Raw genomic sequence first — 21,005 nt, forward strand, 5'->3', positions numbered from 1 at the left:
GAAGACAACACGAACGCCGGTTTCTAAGAGGTTGACAAGGGTCGTGGAAGGATTCACACACAAAAAAGAAGGTGTAACGGGGCTCAATGTACTAGAAAGTATGTCGCTAAGTGTAGACAGCTGGGCTAGTTGGTTGTTTGCATTATTATGGAACATGGTACTAGCGCAAGAGACAAGGACAAAAGGAAAAGACAACACGAATGCCAGTTTCTAAGAGGTTGACAAGGGTCGTGGAAGGATTCACACACAAAAAAGAAGGTGTAACGGGCCTCAATGTACTAGAAAGTATGTCGCTAAGTGTAGACAGCTGGGCTAGTTGGTTGTTTGCATTATTATGGAACATGGTACTAGCGCAAGAGACAAGGACAAAGGGAAAAGACAACACGAATGCCGGTTTCTAAGAGGTTGACAAGGATCGTGGAAGGAATCACAAACGAAAAAGAAGGTGTAACGGGGCTCAATGTACTAGAAAGTATGTCGCTAAGGGTAGACAGCTGGGCTAGTTGGTTGTTTGCATAATTATGGAACATGGTACCAGTGCTAGAGACATGGACAAAAAGAAAAGACAACACAAACGCCGGTTTCTAAGAGGTTGACAAGGATCGTGGAAGGAATCACACACGAAAAAGAAGGTGTAATGGGGCTCAATGTACTAGAAAGTATATAGCTAAGGGTAGACAGCTGGGCTAGTTGGTTGTTTGCATAATTATGGAACATGGTACCAGTGCTAGAGACATGAACAAAAAGAAAAGACAACACAAACGCCGGTTTCTAAGAGGTTGACAAGGATCGTGGAAGGAATCACACACGAAAAAGAAGGTGTAACGGGGCTCAATGTACTAGAAAGTATGTCGCTAAGGGTAGACAACTGGGCTAGTTGGTTGTTTGCATTATTATGGGACATGGTACTAGTGCAAGAGACAAGGACAAAGGGAGAAGACAACAAAAATGCCGGTTTCTAAGAGGTTGACAAGGATCGTGGAAGGAATCACACACGAAAAAGAAGTTGTAACGGGGCTCAATGTACTAGAAAGTATGTCGCTAAGGGTAGACAGCTGGGCTAGTTGGTTGTTTGCATTATTATGGAACATGGTACCAGTGCTAGAGACATGGACAAAAAGAGAAGACAACACAAACGCCGGTTTCTAAGAGGTTGACAAGGATCGTGGAAGGAATCACACACGAAAAAGAAGGTGTAACGGGGCTCAATGTACTAGAAAGTATGTCGCTAAGGGTAGACAGCTGGGCTAGTTGGTTGTTTGCATTATTATGGAACATGGTAATAGCGCAAGAGACAAGGGCAAAAGGAGAAGACAACACGAATGCCGGTTTCTAAGAGGTTGACAAGGGTCGTGGAAGGATTCACACACAAAAAAGGTGTAACGGGGCTCAATGTACTAGAAAGTATGTCGCTAAGGGTAGACAGCTGGGCTAGTTGGTTGTTTGCATTATTATGGAACATGGCACCAGCGCAAGAGACAAGGACAAAGGAAGAAGACAACACGAACGCCAGTTTCTAAGAGGTTGACAAGAGTCGTGGAAGGATTCACACACAAAAAAGAAGGTGTAACGGGGCTCAATGTACAAGAAAGTATATAGCTAAGGGTAGACAGCTGGGCTAGTTGGTTGTTTGCATAATTATGGAACATGGTACCAGTGCTAGAGACATGAACAAAAAGAAAAGACAACACAAACGCCGGTTTCTAAGAGGTTGACAAGGATCGTGGAAGGAATCACACACGAAAAAGAAGGTGTAACGGGGCTCAATGTACTAGAAAGTATGTCGCTAAGGGTAGACAACTGGGCTAGTTGGTTGTTTGCATTATTATGGGACATGGTACAAGCGCAAGAGACAAGGACAAAGGGAGAAGACAACACGAACGCCGGTTTCTAAGAGGTTGACAAGGGCCGTGGAAAGATTCACACACAAAAAAGAAGGTGTAACGGGGCTCAATGTACTAGAAAGTATGTCGCTAAGTGTAGACAGCTGGACTAGTTGGTTGTTTGCATTATTATGGAACATGGTACTAGTGCAAGAGACAAGGACAAAGGGAGAAGACAACAAAAATGCCGGTTTCTAAGAGGTTGACAAGGATCGTGGAAGGAATCACACACGAAAAAGAAGTTGTAACGGGGCTCAATGTACTAGAAAGTATGTCGCTAAGGGTAGACAGCTGGGCTAGTTGGTTGTTTGCATTATTATGGAACATGGTACCAGTGCTAGAGACATGGACAAAAAGAGAAGACAACACAAACGCCGGTTTCTAAGAGGTTGACAAGGATCGTGGAAGGAATCACACACGAAAAAGAAGGTGTAACGGGGCTCAATGTACTAGAAAGTATGTCGCTAAGGGTAGACAGCTTAGCTAGTTGGTTGTTTGCATTAATATGGAACATGGTACTAGCGCAAGAGACAAGGACAAAGGGAGAAGACAACACGAACGCAAGTTTCTAAGAGGTTGACAAGGGTTATGGAAAGATTCACACACAAAAAAGGTGTAACGGGGCTCAATGTACTAGAACGTATGTCGCTAAGTGTAGACAGCTGGGCTAGTTGGTTGTTTGCATAATTATGGAACATGGTACCAGTGCTAGAGACATGGACAAAAAGAGAAGACAACAAAAAACGCCGGTTTCTAAGAGGTTGACAAGGGTCGTGGAAGGATTCACACAAAAAAGAAGGTGTAACGGGGCTCAATGTACTAGAAAGTATGTCGCTAAGTGTAGACAGCTGGGCTAGTTGGTTGTTTGTATAATTATGGAACATGGTACCAGTGCTAGAGACACGGACAAAAAGAGAAGACAACACAAACGCCGGTTTCTAAGAGGTCGACAAGGGTCGTGGAAGGATTCACACACAAAAAAGGTGTAACGGGGCTCAATGTACTAGAAAGTATGTCGCTAAGGGTAGACAGTTGGGCTAGTTGGTTGTTTGCATTATTATGGAATATGGCACCAGCGCAAGAGACAAGGACAAAGGAAGAAGACAACACGAACGCCAGTTTCTAAGAGGTTGACAAGGATCGTGGAAGGATTCACACACGAAAAAGAAGGTGTAACGGGGCTCAATGTACTAGAAAGTATGTCGCTAAGGGTAGACAGCTGGGCTAGTTGGTTGTTTGCATAATTATGAAACATGGTACCAGTGCTAGAGACATGGACAAAAAGAGAAGACAACACAAACGCCGGTTTCTAAGAGGTTGACAAGGGTCGTGGAAGGATTCACGTACAACAATGGTGTAACGGGGCTCAATGTACTAGAAAGTATGTCGCTAAGGGTAGACAGCTGGGCTAGTTGGTTGTTTGCATTATTATGGAACATGGCACCAGCGCAAGAGACAAGGAAAAAGGGAGAAGACAACACGAATGCCGGTTTCTAAGATGTTGAAAAGGGTCGTTGAAGGATTCACACACAAAAAAGAATGTGTAACGAGGCTCAATGTACTAGAAAGTATGTCGCTAAGGGTAGACAGCTGGGCTAGTTGGTTGTTTGCATTATTATGGAACATGGTACCAGCGCAAGAGACAAGGACAAAGGAAGAAGACAACACGAACACCAGTTTCTAAGAGGTTGACAAGGATCGTGGAAGGAATCACACACGAAAAAGAAGGTGTAACGGGGCTCAATGTACTAGAAAGTATGTCGCTAAGTGTAGACAGCTGGGCTAGTTGGTTGTTTGCATTATTATGGAACATGGTACTAGCGCAAGAGACAAGGACAAAGGGAAAAGACAACACGAATGCCGGTTTCTAAGAGGTTGACAAGGATCGTGGAAGGAATCAGACACGAAAAAGAAGTTGTAACGGGGCTCAATGTACTAGAAAGTAAGTCGATAAGGGTAGACAGCTGGGCTAGTTGGTTGTTTGCATTATTATGGAACATGGTACTAGCGCAAGAGACAAGGAAAAAGGGAAAAGACAACACGAATGCCGGTTTCTAAGAGGTTGACAAGGATCGTGGAAGGAATCACAAACGAAAAAGGAGTTGTAACGGGGCTGAATGTACTAAAAAGTAAGTCGCTAAGGGTAGACAGCTGGGCTAGTTGGTTGTTTGCATTATTATGGAACATGGTACTAGCGGAAGAAACAAGGACAAAGGGAGAAGACAACACGAACGCCAGTCTCTAAGAGCTTGACAAGGATCGTGGAAGGATTCACACACAAAAAAGAAGGTGTAACGGGGCTCAATGTACTAGAAAGTATGTTGCTAAGGGTAGACAGCTGGGCTAGTTGGTTGTTTGCATTATTATGGAACATGGCACCAGCGCAAGAGACAAGGACAAAGGAAGAAGACAACACGAACGAGGGTTTCTAAGAGGTTGACAAGGGTCGTGGAAGGATTCACACACAAAAAAGAAGGTGTAACGGGGCTCAATGTACTAGAAAGTATATCGCTAAGGGTAGACAGCTGGGCTAGTTGGTTGTTTGCATAATTATGGAACATGGTACCAGTGCTAGAGACATGGACGAAAAGAAAAGACAACACAAACGCCGGTTTCTAAGAGGTTGACAAGGATCGTGGAAGGAATCACACACGAAAAAGAAGGTGTAGCGGGGCTCAATATACTAGAAAGTATGTCGATAAGTGTAGACAGCTGGGCTAGTTGGTTGTTTGCATAATTATAGAACATGGTGAGACACAGACAAAAAGAGAAGACAACACAAACGCCAGTTTCTAAGAGGTTGACAAGGGTCGTGGAAGGATTCACACACAAAAAAGGTGTAACGGGGCTCAATGTACTAGAAAGTATGTCGATAAGGGTAGACAGCTGGGCTAGTTGGTTGTTTCTATTATTATGGAACATGGTACTAGCGCAAGAGACAAGGACAAAGGGAGAAGACAACACGAACGCCGGTTTTTAGGAGGTTGACAAGGGTCGTGGAAGGATTCACACAAAAAAAAGAAGGTGTAACGGGACTTAATGTACTAGAAAGTATGTCGCTAAGGGTAGACAGCTGGGCTAGTTGGTTGTTTGCATTAATATGGAACATGGTACTAGCGCAAGAGACAAGGATAACGGAAGAAGACAACACGAACGCCGGTTTCTAAGAGGTTGACAAGGGTTGTGGAAGGATTCACACACAAAAAAGAAAGTGTAACGGGGCTCAATGTACTAGAAAGTATGTCGCTAAGTGTAGACAGCTGGGCTAGTTGGTTGTTTGCATAATTATGGAACATGGTACCAGTGCTAGAGACACGGACAAAAAGAGAAGACAACACAAACGCCGGTTTCTAAGAGGTTGATAAGTGTCGTGGAAGGATTCACACAAAAAAGAAGGTGTAACGGGGCTCAATGTACTAGAACGTATGTCGCTAAGTGTAGACAGCTGGGCTAGTTGGTTGTTTGTATAATTATGGAACATGGTACCAGTTCTAGAGACACGGACAAAAAGAGAAGACAACACAAACGCCGGTTTCTAAGAGGTTGACAAGGGTCGTGGAAGGATTCACACACAAAAAAGGTGTAACGGGGCTCAATGTACTAGAAAGTATGTCGCTAAGGGTAGACAGTTGGGCTAGTTGGTTGTTTGCATCATTATAGAACATGGTACTAGTGCAAGAGACAAGGACAAAGGAAGAAGACAACACGAACGCCAGTTTCTAAGAGGTTGACAAGGATCGTGGAAGGAATCACACACGAAAGAGAAGGTGTAACGGTGCTCAATGTACTAGAAAGTATGTCGCTAAGGGTAGACAGCTGGGCTAGTTGTTTGTTTGCATTATTATGGGACATGGTACAAGCGCAAGAGACAAGGACAAAGGGAGAAGACAACACGAACGCCGGTTTCTAAGAGGTTGACAAGGGTCGTGGAAGGATTCACACACAAAAAAGAAGGTATAACGGGGCTCAATGTACTAGAAAGTATGTCGCTAAGTGTACACAGCTGGGCTAGTTGGTTGTTTGCATTATTATGGAACATGGTACTAGCGCAAGAGACAAGGACAAAGGGAGAAGACAACACGAATTCCGGTTTCTAAGAGGTTGACAAGGATCGTGGAAGGAATCATACACGAAAAAGAAGTTGTAACGGGGCTCAATGTACTCGAAAGTATGTCGCTAAGGGTAGACAGCTGGGCTAGTTGGTTGTTTGCATTATTATGGAACATGGTACTAGCGCAAGAGACAAGGACAAAGGTAGAAGACAACACGAACGCCGGTTTCTAAGAGGTTGACAAGGATCGTGGAAGGAATCACACACGAAAAAAAGGTGTAACGGGGCTCAATGTACTAGAAAGTATGTCGATAAGTGTAGACAGCTGGGCTAGTTGGTTGTTTGCATAATTATGGAACATGGTGAGACACGGACAAAAAGAGAAGACAACACAAACGCCGGTTTCTAAGAGGTTGACAAGGGTCGTGGAAGGATTCACACACAAAAAAGGTGTAACGGGGCTCAATGTACTAGAAAGTATGTCGCTAAGGGTAGACAGCTGGGCTAGTTGGTTGTTTCCATTATTATGGAACATGGTACTAGCGCAAGAGACACGGACAAAGGGAGAAGACAACACGAACGCCGGTTTCTAGGAGGTTGACAAGGGTCGTGGAATGATTCACACACAAAAAAGAAGGTGTAACGGGGCTCAATGTACTAGAAAGTATGTCGCTAAGTGTAGACAGCTGGGCTAGTTGGTTGTTTGCATAATTATGGAACATGGTAGCAGTGCTAGAGACATGGACAAAAAGAGAAGACAACACAAACGCCGGTTTCTAAGAGGTTAACAAGGGTCGTGGAAGGATTCGCACACCACAAAGGTGTAACGGGGCTCAATGTACTAGAAAGTATGTCCCTAAGGGTAGACAGCTGGGCTATTTGGTTGTTTGCATTATTATGGAACATGGCACCAGCGCAAGAGACAAGGACAAAGGGAGAAGACAACACGAACGCCAGTTTCTAAGAGGTTGACAAGGATTGTGGAAGGAATCACACACGAAAGAGAAGGTGTAACGGGGCTCAGTGTACTAGAAGGTATGTCGCTAAGGGTAGACAGCTGGGCTAGTTGGTTGTTTGCATTATTATGGGACATGGTACAAGCGCAAGAGACAAGGACAAAGGGAGAAGACAACACGAACGCCGGTTTCTAAGAGGTTGACAAGGGTCGTGGAAGGATTCACACACAAAAAAGAAGGTGTAACGGGGCTCAATGTACTAGAAAGTATGTCGCTAAGTGTAGACAGCTGGGCTAGTTGGTTGTTTGCATTATTATGGAACATGGTACTAGCGCAAGAGACAAGGACAAAAGGAAAAGACAACACGAATGCCAGTTTCTAAGAGGTTGACAAGGGTCGTGGAAGGATTCACACACAAAAAAGAAGGTGTAACGGGCCTCAATGTACTAGAAAGTATGTCGCTAAGTGTAGACAGCTGGGCTAGTTGGTTGTTTGCATTATTATGGAACATGGTACTAGTGCAAGAGACAAGGACAAAGGGAGAAGACAACAAAAATGCCGGTTTCTAAGAGGTTGACAAGGATCGTGGAAGGAATCACACACGAAAAAGAAGTTGTAACGGGTCTCAATGTACTAGAAAGTATGTCGCTAAGGGTACACAGCTGGGCTAGTTGGTTGTTTGCATTATTATGGAACATGGTACCAGTGCTAGAGACATGGAAAAAAAGAGAAGACAACACAAACGCCGGTTTCTAAGAGGTTGACAAGGATCGTGGAAGGAATCACACACGAAAAAGAAGATGTAACGGGGCTCAATGTACTAGAAAGTATATCGCTAAGGGTAGACAGCTGGGCTAGTTGGTTGTTTGCATTAATATGGAACATGGTACTAGTGCAAGAGACAAGGACAAAGGGAGAAGACAACACGAACGCAAGTTTCTAAGAGGTTGACAAGGGTTATGGAAAGATTCACACACAAAAAAGGTGTAACGGGGCTCAATGTACTAGAAAGTATGTCGCTAAGTGTAGACAGCTGGGCTTGTTGGTTGTTTGCATAATTATGGAACATGGTACCAGTGCTAGAGACATGGACAAAAAGAGAAGACAACAAAAAACGCCGGTTTCTAAGAGGTTGACAAGGGTCGTGGAAGGATTCACACAAAAAAGAAGGTGTAACGGGGCTCAATGTACTAGAAAGTATGTCGCTAAGTGTAGACAGCTGGGCTAGTTGGTTGTTTGTATAATTATGGAACATGGTACCAGTGCTAGAGACACGGACAAAAAGAGAAGACAACACGAACGCCAGTTTCTAAGAGGTTGACAAGGGTCGTGGAAGGAATCACACACAAAAAGAAGGTGAAACGGGGCTCAATGTAATAGAAAGTATGTCGCTAAGGGTAGACAGCTGGGCTAGTTGGTTGTTTGCATTATTATGGAACATGGTACAAGCGCAAGAGACAAGGTCAAAGGGAGAAGACAACACGAACGCCGGTTTCTAAGAGGTTGACAAGGGTTGTGGAAGGATTCACACACAAAAAAGAAGGTGTAACGGGGCTCAATGTACTAGAAAGTATGTCGCTAAGTGTAGACAGCTGGGCTAGTTGGTTGTTTGCATAATTATGGAACATGGTACCAGTGCTAGAGACACGGACAAAAAGAGAAGACAACACAAACGCCGGTTTCTAAGAGGTTGACAAGGATCGAGGAAGGAATCACACACGAAAAAGAAGGTGTAACGGGGCTCAATATACTAGAAAGTATGTCGATAAGTGTAGACAGCTGGGCTAGTTGGTTGTTTGCATAATTATGGAACATGGTGAGACACGGACAAAAAGAGAAGACAACACAAACGCCGGTTTCTAAGAGGTTGACAAGGGTCGTGGAAGGATTCACACACAAAAAAGGTGTAACGGGGCTCAATGTACTAGAAAGTATGTCGATAAGGGTAGACAGCTGGGCTAGTTGGTTGTTTCAATTATTATGGAACATGGTACTAGCGCAAGAGACAAGGACAAAGGGAGAAGACAACACGAACGCCGGTTTCTAGGAGGTTGACAAGGGTCGTGGAAGGATTCACACACAAAAAAGAAAGTGTAACGGGGCTTAATGTACTAGAAAGTATGTCGCTAAGGGTAGACAGCTGGGCTAGTTGGTTGTTTGCATTATTATGGAACATGGTACTAGCGCAAGAGACAAGGAGAAAGGGAGAAGACAACACGAACGCCGGTTTCTAAGAGGTTGACAAGGGTTGTGGAAGGATTCACACACAAAAAAGAAGGTGTAACGGGGCTCAATGTAATAGAAAGTATGTCGCTAAGTGTAGACAGCTGGGCTAGTTGGTTGTTTGCATAATTATGGAACATGGTACCAGTGCTAGAGACACGGACAAAAAGAGAAGACAACACAAACGCCCGTTTCTAAGAGGTTGATAAGGGTCGTGGAAGGATTCACACAAAAAAGAAGGTGTAACGGGGCTCAATGTACTAGAACGTATGTCGCTAAGTGTAGACAGCTGGGCTAGTTGGTTGTTTGTATAATTATGGAACATGGTACCAGTGCCAGAGACACGGACAAAAAGAGAAGACAACACAAACGCCGGTTTCTAAGAGGTTGACAAGGGTCGTGGAAGGATTCACACACAAAAAAGGTGTAACGGGGCTCAATGTACTAGAAAGTATGTCGCTATGGGTAGACAGTTGGGCTAGTTGGTTGTTTGCATCATTATGGAACATGGTACTAGTGCAAGAGACAAGGACAAAGCAAGAAGACAACACGAACGCCAGTTTCTATGAGGTTGACAAGGATCGTGGAAGGAATCACACACGAAAAAGAAGGTGTAACGGTGCTCAATGTACTAGAAAGTATGTCGCTAAGGGTAGACAGCTGGGCTAGTTGTTTGTTTGCATTATTATGGGACATGGTACAAGCGCAAGAGACAAGGACAAAGGGAGAAGACAACACGAAGGCCGGTTTCTAAGAGGTTGACAAGGGTCGTGGAAGGATTCACACACAAAAAAGAAGGTGTAACGGGGCTCAATATACTAGAAAGTATGTCGATAAGTGTAGACAGCTGGGCTAGTTGGTTGTTTGCATAATTATGGAACATGGTGAGACACGGACAAAAAGAGAAGACAACACAAACGCCGGTTTCTAAGAGGTTGACAAGGGTCGTGGAAGGATTCACACACAAAAAAGGTGTAACGGGGCTCAATGTACTAGACAGTATGTCGATAAGGGTAGACAGCTGGGCTAGTTGGTTGTTTCCATTATTATGGAACATGGTACTAGCGCAAGAGACAAGGACAAAGGGAGAAGACAACACGAACGCCGGTTTCTAGGAGGTTGACAAGGGTCGTGGAAGGATTCACACACAAAAAAGAAGGTGAAACGGGGCTCAATGTAATAGAAAGTATGTCGCTAAGGGTAGACAGCTGGGCTAGTTGGTTGTTTGCATTATTATGGAACATGGTACAAGCGCAAGAGACAAGGTCAAAGGGAGAAGACAACACGAACGCCGGTTTCTAAGAGGTTGACAAGGGTTGTGGAAGGATTCACACACAAAAAAGAAGGTGTAACGGGGCTCAATGTACTAGAAAGTATGTCGCTAAGTGTAGACAGCTGGGCTAGTTGGTTGTTTGCATAATTATGGAACATGGTACCAGTGCTAGAGACACGGACAAAAAGAGAAGACAACACAAACGCCGGTTTCTAAGAGGTTGACAAGGATCGAGGAAGGAATCACACACGAAAAAGAAGGTGTAACGGGGCTCAATATACTAGAAAGTATGTCGATAAGTGTAGACAGCTGGGCTAGTTGGTTGTTTGCATAATTATGGAACATGGTGAGACACGGACAAAAAGAGAAGACAACACAAACGCCGGTTTCTAAGAGGTTGACAAGGGTCGTGGAAGGATTCACACACAAAAAAGGTGTAACGGGGCTCAATGTACTAGAAAGTATGTCGATAAGGGTAGACAGCTGGGCTAGTTGGTTGTTTCAATTATTATGGAACATGGTACTAGCGCAAGAGACAAGGACAAAGGGAGAAGACAACACGAACGCCGGTTTCTAGGAGGTTGACAAGGGTCGTGGAAGGATTCACACACAAAAAAGAAAGTGTAACGGGGCTTAATGTACTAGAAAGTATGTCGCTAAGGGTAGACAGCTGGGCTAGTTGGTTGTTTGCATTATTATGGAACATGGTACTAGCGCAAGAGACAAGGAGAAAGGGAGAAGACAACACGAACGCCGGTTTCTAAGAGGTTGACAAGGGTTGTGGAAGGATTCACACACAAAAAAGAAGGTGTAACGGGGCTCAATGTAATAGAAAGTATGTCGCTAAGTGTAGACAGCTGGGCTAGTTGGTTGTTTGCATAATTATGGAACATGGTACCAGTGCTAGAGACACGGACAAAAAGAGAAGACAACACAAACGCCCGTTTCTAAGAGGTTGATAAGGGTCGTGGAAGGATTCACACAAAAAAGAAGGTGTAACGGGGCTCAATGTACTAGAACGTATGTCGCTAAGTGTAGACAGCTGGGCTAGTTGGTTGTTTGTATAATTATGGAACATGGTACCAGTGCCAGAGACACGGACAAAAAGAGAAGACAACACAAACGCCGGTTTCTAAGAGGTTGACAAGGGTCGTGGAAGGATTCACACACAAAAAAGGTGTAACGGGGCTCAATGTACTAGAAAGTATGTCGCTATGGGTAGACAGTTGGGCTAGTTGGTTGTTTGCATCATTATGGAACATGGTACTAGTGCAAGAGACAAGGACAAAGCAAGAAGACAACACGAACGCCAGTTTCTATGAGGTTGACAAGGATCGTGGAAGGAATCACACACGAAAAAGAAGGTGTAACGGTGCTCAATGTACTAGAAAGTATGTCGCTAAGGGTAGACAGCTGGGCTAGTTGTTTGTTTGCATTATTATGGGACATGGTACAAGCGCAAGAGACAAGGACAAAGGGAGAAGACAACACGAAGGCCGGTTTCTAAGAGGTTGACAAGGGTCGTGGAAGGATTCACACACAAAAAAGAAGGTGTAACGGGGCTCAATATACTAGAAAGTATGTCGATAAGTGTAGACAGCTGGGCTAGTTGGTTGTTTGCATAATTATGGAACATGGTGAGACACGGACAAAAAGAGAAGACAACACAAACGCCGGTTTCTAAGAGGTTGACAAGGGTCGTGGAAGGATTCACACACAAAAAAGGTGTAACGGGGCTCAATGTACTAGACAGTATGTCGATAAGGGTAGACAGCTGGGCTAGTTGGTTGTTTCCATTATTATGGAACATGGTACTAGCGCAAGAGACAAGGACAAAGGGAGAAGACAACACGAACGCCGGTTTCTAGGAGGTTGACAAGGGTCGTGGAAGGATTCACACACAAAAAAGAAGGTGTAACGGGGCTTAATGTACTAGAAAGTATGTCGCTAAGGGTAGACAGCTGGGCTAGTTGGTTGTTTGCATTATTATGGAACATGGTACTTGCGCAGGAGACAAGGACAAAGGGAGAAGACAACACGAACGCCGGTTTCTAAGAGGTTGACAAGGGTTGTGGAAGGATTCACACACAAAAAAGAAGGTGTAACGGGGCTCAATGTACTAGAAAGTATGTCGCTAAGTGTAGACAGCTGGGCTAGTTGGTTGTTTGCATAATTATGGAACATGGTACCAGTGCTAGAGACACGGACAAAAAGAGAAGACAACACAAACGCCGGTTTCTAAGAGGTTGACAAGGATCGTGGAAGGAATCACACACGAAAAAGAAGTTGTAACGGGGCTCAATGTACTAGAAAGTATGTCGCTAAGGGTAGACAGCTGGGCTAGTTGGTTGTTTGCATTATTATGAAACATGGTACCAGTGCTAGAGACATGGACAAAGGGAGAAGACAACACGAACGCCGGTTTCTAGGAGGTTGACAAGAGTCGTGGAATGATTCACACACAAAAAAGAAGGTGTAACGGGGCTCAATGTACTAGAAAGTATGTCGCTAAGTGTAGACAGCTGGGCTAGTTGGTTGTTTGCATAATTATGGAACATGGTAGCAGTGCTAGAGACATGGACAAAAAGAGAAGACAACACAAACGCCGGTTTCTAAGAGGTTAACAAGGGTCGTGGAAGGATTCGCACACCACAAAGGTGTAACGGGGCTCAATGTACTAGAAAGTATGTCCCTAAGGGTAGACAGCTGGGCTATTTGGTTGTTTGCATTATTATGGAACATGGCACCAGCGCAAGAGACAAGGACAAAGGGAGAAGACAACACGAACGCCAGTTTCTAAGAGGTTGACAAGGATTGTGGAAGGAATCACACACGAAAGAGAAGGTGTAACGGGGCTCAGTGTACTAGAAGGTATGTCGCTAAGGGTAGACAGCTGGGCTAGTTGGTTGTTTGCATTATGGGACATGGTACAAGCGCAAGAGACAAGGACAAAGGGAGAAGACAACACGAACGCCGGTTTCTAAGAGGTTGACAAGGGTCGTGGAAGGATTCACACACAAAAAAGAAGGTGTAACGGGGCTCAATGTACTAGAAAGTATGTCGCTAAGTGTAGACAGCTGGGCTAGTTGGTTGTTTGCATTATTATGGAACATGGTACTAGCGCAAGAGACAAGGACAAAGGGAAAAGACAACACGAATGCCAGTTTCTAAGAGGTTGACAAGGGTCGTGGAAGGATTCACACACAAAAAAGAAGGTGTAACGGGGCTCAATGTGCTAGAGAGTATGTCGCTAAGTGTAGACAGCTGGGCTAGTTGGTTGTTTGCATTATTATCGAACATGGTACTAGCGCAAGAGACAAGGACAAAGGGAAAAGACAACACGAATGCCGGTTTCTAAGAGGTTGACAAGGATCGTGGAAGGAATCACAAACGAAAAAGAAGGTGTAACGGGGCTCAATGTACTAGAACGTATGTCGCTAAGTGTAGACAGCTGGGCTAGTTGGTTGTTTGTATAATTATGGAACATGGTACCAGTGCCAGAGACACGGACAAAAAGAGAAGACAACACAAACGCCGGTTTCTAAGAGGTTGACAAGGGTCGTGGAAGGATTCACACACAAAAAAGGTGTAACGGGGCTCAATGTACTAGAAAGTATGTCGCTATGGGTAGACAGTTGGGCTAGTTGGTTGTTTGCATCATTATGGAACATGGTACTAGTGCAAGAGACAAGGACAAAGCAAGAAGACAACACGAACGCCAGTTTCTAAGAGGTTGACAAGGATCGTGGAAGGAATCACACACGAAAAAGAAGGTGTAACGGTGCTCAATGTACTAGAAAGTATGTCGCTAAGGGTAGACAGCTGGGCTAGTTGTTTGTTTGCATTATTATGGGACATGGTACAAGCGCAAGAGACAAGGACAAAGGGAGAAGACAACACGAAGGCCGGTTTCTAAGAGGTTGACAAGGGTCGTGGAAGGATTCACACACAAAAAAGAAGGTGTAACGGGGCTCAATATACTAGAAAGTATGTCGATAAGTGTAGACAGCTGGGCTAGTTGGTTGTTTGCATAATTATGGAACATGGTGAGACACGGACAAAAAGAGAAGACAACACAAACGCCGGTTTCTAAGAGGTTGACAAGGGTCGTGGAAGGATTCACACACAAAAAAGGTGTAACGGGGCTCAATGTACTAGACAGTATGTCGATAAGGGTAGACAGCTGGGCTAGTTGGTTGTTTCCATTATTATGGAACATGGTACTAGCGCAAGAGACAAGGACAAAGGGAGAAGACAACACGAACGCCGGTTTCTAGGAGGTTGACAAGGGTCGTGGAAGGATTCACACACAAAAAAGAAGGTGTAACGGGGCTTAATGTACTAGAAAGTATGTCGCTAAGGGTAGACAGCTGGGCTAGTTGGTTGTTTGCATTATTATGGAACATGGTACTTGCGCAGGAGACAAGGACAAAGGGAGAAGACAACACGAACGCCGGTTTCTAAGAGGTTGACAAGGGTTGTGGAAGGATTCACACACAAAAAAGAAGGTGTAACGGGGCTCAATGTACTAGAAAGTATGTCGCTAAGTGTAGACAGCTGGGCTAGTTGGTTGTTTGCATAATTATGGAACATGGTACCAGTGCTAGAGACACGGACAAAAAGAGAAGACAACACAAACGCCGGTTTCGAAGAGGTTGACAAGGATCGTGGAAGGAATCACACACGAAAAAGAAGTTGTAACGGGGCTCAATGTACTAGAAAGTATGTCGCTAAGGGTAGACAGCTGGGCTAGTTGGTTGTTTGCATTATTATGGAACATGGTACCAGTGCTAGAGACATGGAAAAAAAAGAAAAGACAACACAAAACGCCGGTTGCTAAGAGGTTGACAAGGATCGTGGAAGGAATCACACACGAAAAAGAAGGTGTAACGGGGCTCAATGTACTAGAAAGTATGTCGGTAAGGGTAGACAGCGGGGCTAGTTGGTTGTTTGCATTAATATGGAACATGGTACTAGTGCAAGAGACAAGGACAAAGGGAGAAGACAACACGAACGCAAGTTTCTAAGAGGTTGACAAGGGTTATGGAAAGATTCACACACAAAAAAGGTGTAACGGGGCTCAATGTACTAGAAAGTATGTCGCTAAGTGTAGACAGCTGGGCTAGTTGGTTGTTTGCATAATTATAGAACATGGTACCAGTGCTAGAGACATGGACAAAAAGAGAAGACAACAAAAAACGCCGGTTTCTAAGAGGTTGACAAGGGTCGTGGAAGGATTCACACAAAAAAGAAGGTGTAACGGGGCTCAATGTACTAGAAAGTATGTCGCTAAGTGTAGACAGCTGGGCTAGTTGGTTGTTTGTATAATTATGGAACATGGTACCAGTGCTAGAGACACGGACAAAAAGAGAAGACAACACAAACGCCGGTTTCTAAGAGGTTGACAAGGGTCGTGGAAGGATTCACACACAAAAAAGGTGTAACGGGGCTCAATGTACTAGAAAGTATGTCGTTAAGGGTAGACAGTTGGGCTAGTTGGTTGTTTGCATTATTATGGAATATGGCACCAGCGCAAGAGACAAGGACAAAGGAAGAAGACAACACGAACGCCAGTTTCTAAGAGGTTGACAAGGGTTGTGGAAGGATTCACACACAAAAAAGGTGTAACGGGGCTCAATGTACTAGAAAGTATGTCGCTAAGTGTAGACAGCTAGGCTAGTTGGTTGTTTGCATAATTATGGAACATGGTACCAGTGCTAGAGACACGGCCAAAAAGAGAAGACAACACAAACGCCGGTTTCTAAGAGGTTGACAAGGGTCGTGGAAGAATTCACACACAAAAAAGGTGTAACGGGGCTCAATGTACTAGAAAGTATGTCGTTAAGAAAAGACAGCTGGGCTAGTTGGTTGTTTGCATTATTATAGAATATGGCCCCAGCGCAAGAGACAAGGACAAAGGAAGAAGACAACACGAACGCCAGTTTCTAAGAGGTTGACAAGGATCGTGGAAGGAATCACACACGAAAAAGAAGGTGTAACGGGGCTCAATGTACTAGAAAGTATGTCGCTAAGTGTAGACAGCTGGGCTAGTTGGTTGTTTGCATTATTATGGAACATGGTACTAGCGCAAGAGACAAGGACAAAGGGAAAAGACAACACGAATGCCGGTTTCTAAGAGGTTGACAAGGATCGTGGAAGGAATCAGACACGAAAAAGAAGTTGTAACGGGACTCAATGTACTAGAAAGTAAGTCGCTACGGGTAGACAGCTGGGCTAGTTGGTTGTTTGCATTATTATGGAACATGGTACTAGCGCAAGAGACAAGGAAAAAGGGAAAAGACAACACGAATGCCGGTTTCTAAGAGGTTGACAAGGATCGTGGAAGGAATCACAAACGAAAAAGGAGTTGTAACGGGGATCAATGTACTAAAAAGTAAGTCGCTAAGGGTAGACAGCTGGGCTAGTTGGTTGTTTGCATTATTATGGAACATGGTACTACCGCAAGAGACAAGGACAAAGGGAGAAGACAACACGAACGCCGGTTTCTAGGAGGTTGACAAGGGTCGTGGAAGGATTCACACACAAAAAAGAAGGTGTAACGGGACTTAATGTACTAGAAAGTATGTCGCTAAGGGTAGACAGCTGGGCTAGTTGGTTGTTTGCATTATTATGGAACATGGTACTAGCGCAAGAGACAAGGATAACGGAAGAAGACAACACGAACGCCGGTTTCTAAGAGGTTGACAAGGGTTGTGGAAGGATTCACACACAAAAAAGAAAGTGTAACGGGGCTCAATGTACTAGAAAGTATGTCGCTAAGTGTAGACAGCTGGGCTAGTTGGTTGTTTGCATAATTATGGAACATGGTACCAGTGCTAGAGACACGGACAAAAAGAGAAGACAACACAAACGCCGGTTTCTAAGAGGTTGATAAGTGTCGTGGAAGGATCCACACAAAAAAGAAGGTGTAACGGGGCTCAATGTACTAGAACGTATGTCGCTAAGTGTAGACAGCTGGGCTAGTTGGTTGTTTGTATAATTATGGAACATGGTACCAGTGCTAGAGACACGGACAAAAAGAGAAGACAACACAAACGCCGGTTTCTAAGAGGTTGACAAGGGTCGTGGAAGGATTCACACACAAAAAAGGTGTAACGGGGCTCAATGTACTAGAAAGTATGTCGCTAAGGGTAGACAGTTGGGCTAGTTGGTTGTTTGCATCATTATAGAACATGGTACTAGTGCAAGAGACAAGGACAAAGGAAGAAGACAACACGAACGCCAGTTTCTAAGAGGTTGACAAGGATCGTGGAAGGAATCACACACGAAAGAGAAGGTGTAACGGTGCTCAATGTACTAGAAAGTATGTCGCTAAGGGTAGACAGCTGGGCTAGTTGTTTGTTTGCATTATTATGGGACATGGTACAAGCGCAAGAGACAAGGACAAAGGGAGAAGACAACACGAACGCCGGTTTCTAAGAGGTTGACAAGGGTCGTGGAAGGATTCACACACAAAAAAGAAGGTATAACGGGGCTCAATGTACTAGAAAGTATGTCGCTAAGTGTACACAGCTGGGCTAGTTGGTTGTTTGCATTATTATGGAACATGGTACTAGCGCAAGAGACAAGGACAAAGGGAGAAGACAACACGAATTCCGGTTTCTAAGAGGTTGACAAGGATCGTGGAAGGAATCATACACGAAAAAGAAGTTGTAACGGGGCTCAATGTACTCGAAAGTATGTCGCTAAGGGTAGACAGCTGGGCTAGTTGGTTGTTTGCATTATTATGGAACATGGTACTAGCGCAAGAGACAAGGACAAAGGTAGAAGACAACACGAACGCCGGTTTCTAAGAGGTTGACAAGGATCGTGGAAGGAATCACACACGAAAAAAAGGTGTAACGGGGCTCAATGTACTAGAAAGTATGTCGATAAGTGTAGACAGCTGGGCTAGTTGGTTGTTTGCATAATTATGGAACATGGTGAGACACGGACAAAAAGAGAAGACAACACAAACGCCGGTTTCTAAGAGGTTGACAAGGGTCGTGGAAGGATTCACACACAAAAAAGGTGTAACGGGGCTCAATGTACTAGAAAGTATGTCGCTAAGGGTAGACAGCTGGGCTAGTTGGTTGTTTCCATTATTATGGAACATGGTACTAGCGCAAGAGACACGGACAAAGGGAGAAGAAAACACGAACGCCGGTTTCTAGGAGGTTGACAAGAGTCGTGGAATGATTCACACACAAAAAAGAAGGTGTAACGGGGCTCAATGTACTAGAAAGTATGTCGCTAAGTGTAGACAGCTGGGCTAGTTGGTTGTTTGCATAATTATGGAACATGGTAGCAGTGCTAGAGACATGGACAAAAAGAGAAGACAACACAAACGCCGGTTTCAGAGAGGTTAACAAGGGTCGTGGAAGGATTCGCACACCACAAAGGTGTAACGGGGCTCAATGTACTAGAAAGTATGTCCCTAAGGGTAGACAGCTGGGCTATTTGGTTGTTTGCATTATTATGGAACATGGCACCAGCGCAAGAGACAAGGACAAAGGGAGAAGACAACACGAACGCCAGTTTCTAAGAGGTTGACAAGGATTGTGGAAGGAATCACACACGAAAGAGAAGGTGTAACGGGGCTCAGTGTACTAGAAGGTATGTCGCTAAGGGTAGACAGCTGGGCTAGTTGGTTGTTTGCATTATGGGACATGGTACAAGCGCAAGAGACAAGGACAAAGGGAGAAGACAACACGAACGCCGGTTTCTAAGAGGTTGACAAGGGTCGTGGAAGGATTCACACACAAAAAAGAAGGTGTAACGGGGCTCAATGTACTAGAAAGTATGTCGCTAAGTGTAGACAGCTGGGCTAGTTGGTTGTTTGCATTATTATGGAACATGGTACTAGCTCAAGAGACAAGGACAAAGGGAAAAGACAACACGAATGCCAGTTTCTAAGAGGTTGACAAGGGTCGTGGAAGGATTCACACACAAAAAAGAAGGTGTAACGGGGCTCAATGTACTAGAGAGTATGTCGCTAAGTGTAGACAGCTGGGCTAGTTGGTTGTTTGCATTATTATCGAACATGGTACTAGCGCAAGAGACAAGGACAAAGGGAAAAGACAACACGAATGCCGGTTTCTAAGAGGTTGACAAGGATCGTGGAAGGAATCACAAACGAAAAAGAAGGTGTAACGGGGCTCAATGTACTAGAAAGTATGTCGCTAAGGGTAGACAGCTGGGCTAGTTGGTTGTTTGCATAATTATGGAACATGGTACCAGTGCTAGAGACATGGACAAAAAGAAAAGACAACACAAACGCCGGTTTCTAAGAGGTTGACAAGGATCGTGGAAGGAATCACACACGAAAAAGAAGGTGTAATGGGGCTCAATGTACTAGAAAGTATGTCGCTAAGGGTAGACAACAGGGCTAGTTGGTTGTTTGCATTATTATGGGACATGGTACAAGCGCAAGAGACAAGGACAAAGGGAGAAGACAACACGAACGCCGGTTTCTAAGAGGTTGACAAGGGTCGTGGAAAGATTCACACAAAAAAAGAAGGTGTAACGGGGCTCAATGTACTAGAAAGTATGTCGATAAGTATAGACAGCTGGGCTAGGTCGTTGTTTGCATTATTATGGAACATGGTACTAGTGAAAGAGACAAGGACAAAGGGAGAAGACAACACGAACGCCGGTTTCTAAGAGGTTGACAAGGGTCTTGGAAGGATTCACACAAAAAAAAGAAGGATTAACGGGGCTCAGTGTACTAGAAAGTATGTCGGTAAGGGTAGACAGCTGGGCTAGTTGGTTGTTTGCATTAATATGGAACATGGTACTAGTGCAAGAGACAAGGACAAAGGGAGAAGACAACACGAACGCAAGTTTCTAAGAGGTTGACAAGGGTTATGGAAAGATTCACACACAAAAAAGGTGTAACGGGGCTCAATGTACTAGAAAGTATGTCGCTAAGTGTAGACAGCTGGGCTAGTTGGTTGTTTGCATAATTATGGAACATGGTACCAGCGCTAGAGACATGGACAAAAAGAGAAGACAACAAAAAACGCCGGTTTCTAAGAGGTTGACAAGGGTCGTGGAAGGATTCACACAAAAAAGAAGGTGTAACGGGGCTCAATGTACTAGAAAGTATGTCGCTAAGTGTAGACAGCTGGGCTAGTTGGTTGTTTGTATAATTATAGAACATGGTACCAGTGCTAGAGACACGGACAAAAAGAGAAGACAACACGAACGCCAGTTTCTAAGAGGTTGACAAGGGTCGTGGAAGGAATCACACACGAAAAAGAAGGTGAAACGGGGCTCAATGTAATAGAAAGTATGTCGCTAAGGGTAGACAGCTGGGCTAGTTGGTTGTTTGCATTATTATGGAACATGGTACAAGCGCAAGAGACAAGGACAAAGGGAGAAGACAACACGAACGCCGGTTTCTAAGAGGTTGACAAGGGTTGTGGAAGGATTCACACACAAAAAAGAAGGTGTAACGGGGCTCAATGTACTAGAAAGTATGTCGCTAAGTGTAGACAGCTGGGCTAGTTGGTTGTTTGCATAATTATGGAACATGGACAAAGGGAAAGGGAAAAGACAACACGAATGCCGGTTTCTAAGAGGTTGACAAGGATCGTGGAAGGAATCAGACACGAAAA

This window comes from Amblyomma americanum, chromosome 4 (genome assembly GCF_052857255.1).
Source record: "Amblyomma americanum isolate KBUSLIRL-KWMA chromosome 4, ASM5285725v1, whole genome shotgun sequence".
Lineage (NCBI taxonomy): Eukaryota > Metazoa > Arthropoda > Arachnida > Ixodida > Ixodidae > Amblyomma > Amblyomma americanum.